We start from the raw sequence: 2679 nt of genomic DNA, 5'->3' as shown, positions 1-2679 counted from the left end.
TCCGTAAACACACTAGCCAGCTGGTCTGCGCATGCTCTGAGGACGCGGCTAGGGATGTCGTCTGGGCTGGCAGCCTTGTGAGGGTTAACACATTTAAATGTTTTACTCACATTGGCTGCTGTGAAGGAGAGCCCACAGGTTTTGGTAGCGGGCCGTGTCGATGCCACTGTATTGTCCTCAAAGAGAGCAAATAAGTTGTTTAGTTTGTCATCGTGCCAAGACATCCTGGTCCGTGACGGGGCTGGTTTTCTTTTTGTAGTCCGTGATTGACTGTAGACCCTGCCACATACCTCTAGTGTCTGAGCCGTTGAATTGCGACTCTGCTTTGTCTCTATACTGATGCTTAGCTTGTTTGATTGCCTTGCGGCGGGAATAGCTACACTGTTTGTATTCTGTCATATTTCTGGTCGACTTGCCCTGATTAAAAGCAGTGGTTCACGCTTTCAGTTTTGTGTGAATGCTGCCATCAATCAAATCAAATCAGATCAAACGTATTTATATAGCCCTTCTTACATCAGCTGATATCTCAAAGTGCTGTACAGAAACCCAGCCTAAAACCCCAAACAGCAAGCAATGCAGGTGTAGAAGCACAGTGGCTAGGAAAAACTCCCTATCCACGGTTTCTGGTTGGGGAATGTTTTAATAGTCGCTGTGGGTACATCATCACCAATGCACTTGCTAATAAACTCGCTCACAGAATCAGCGTATTCCGGAACATATACCAATCCACGTGATCGCAGCAATCTTGAAGCGTGGAATCGGATTGGTCGGAACAGCATTGAACAGACCTGAGCATGGGCGTTTCCTGTTTTAGTTTCTGTCTATAGGCTGGGAGCAACAAAACGGAGTCATTGTCAGATTTTCCAAACCATCAATATTGATGGGGTGGAGGGAATCAGTAACATATTGGTGAATATAAACACAATATTGATGGGGTGGAGGGAATCAGTAACATAATGGTGAATATAAACACAATATTGATGGGGTGGAGGGAATCAGTAACATATTGGTGAATATAAACACAATATTGATGGGGTGGAGGGAATCAGTAACATATTGGTGAATATAAACACAATATTGATGGGGTGGAGGGAATCAGTAACATATTGGTGAATATAAACACAATATTGATGGGGTGGAGGGAATCAGTAACATAATGGTGAATATAAACACAATATTGATGGGGTGGAGGGAATCAGTAACATAATGGTGAATATAAACACAATATTGATGGGGTGGAGGGAATCAGTAACATATTGGTGAATATAAACACAATATTGATGGGGTGGAGGGAATCAGTAACATAATGGTGAATATAAACACAATATTGATGGGGTGGAGGGAATCAGTAACATATTGGTGAATATAAACACAATATTGATGGGGTGGAGGGAATCAGTAACATAATGGTGAATATAAACACAATATTGATGGGGTGGAGGGAATCAGTAACATATTGGTGAATATAAACACAATATTGATGGGGTGGAGGGAATCAGTAACATAATGGTGAATATAAACACAATATTGATGGGGTGGAGGGAATCAGTAACATATTGGTGAATATAAACACAATATTGATGGGGTGGAGGGAATCAGTAACATAATGGTGAATATAAACACAATATTGATGGGGTGGAGGGAATCAGTAACATATTGGTGAATATAAACACAATATTGATGGGGTGGAGGGAATCAGTAACATATTGGTGAATATAAACACAATATTGATGGGGTGGAGGGAATCAGTAACATATTGGTGAATATAAACACAATATTGATGGGGTGGAGGGAATCAGTAAGATATTGGTGAATATATGTTGTTTGTAGCTAGCCAGCTTTTAATATGACATGGCCAGCAACAATTCCTGTTAGATAATTAAATGAATGATCCAGCTATGTGATCAGCTGGTAGTTGCATAGTAACGGTGTCACCAGCCCAAATTCTAATAGAGCTGGCACCAGTTGTTAAACTGGGCTGCACTGGACTGGGTTTCCCACGACCAGATTCCATTGTGAAAATGTCATTCGACCCGGCTCTAATTTGGCCCTAATTTTGAGGGCCAGTGATAGAGCATCTACAGATGGACTATACAAAAAAAGTGTTACCAAATGAAATCACACAGGGATTACAATGTTTACAGTATTTGTCATACTTTTTGCACTATGAAAATGTTGCACTATATATACAACAACCACTGTTGTTGTAACATCTTATCAGATTATAATGATCTGATAGTTCAATTTACCAGACCGGAGAACGATTGAGGTTGTTTTGTATTGTTCAGCTTCAGGACGTTTTTTTCAGACGGTCTGCCAAGATCTACTTATACCTGGTCAGATTTCTTTACAGGCAGACATAACCACAAACCATGTTCCGACACTGAGGCACCAAGATCTACTTATACCTGGTCAGATTTCTTTACAGGCAGACATAGCCACAAACCATGTTCCCACACTGAAGCACCAAGATCTACTTATACCTGGTCAGATTTCTTTACAGGCAGACATAACCACAAACCATGTTCCCACACTGAAGCACCAAGATCTACTTATACCTGGTCAGATTTCTTTACAGGCAGACATAACCACAAACCATGTTCCCACACTGAAGCACCAAGATCTACTTATACCTGGTCAGATTTCTTTACAGGCAGACATAACCACAAACCATGTTCC

This window comes from Oncorhynchus clarkii, unplaced genomic scaffold, assembly GCF_045791955.1.
Source record: "Oncorhynchus clarkii lewisi isolate Uvic-CL-2024 unplaced genomic scaffold, UVic_Ocla_1.0 unplaced_contig_12876_pilon_pilon, whole genome shotgun sequence".
NCBI lineage: Eukaryota > Metazoa > Chordata > Actinopteri > Salmoniformes > Salmonidae > Oncorhynchus > Oncorhynchus clarkii.
This window is presented reverse-complemented; position numbering follows the sequence as displayed.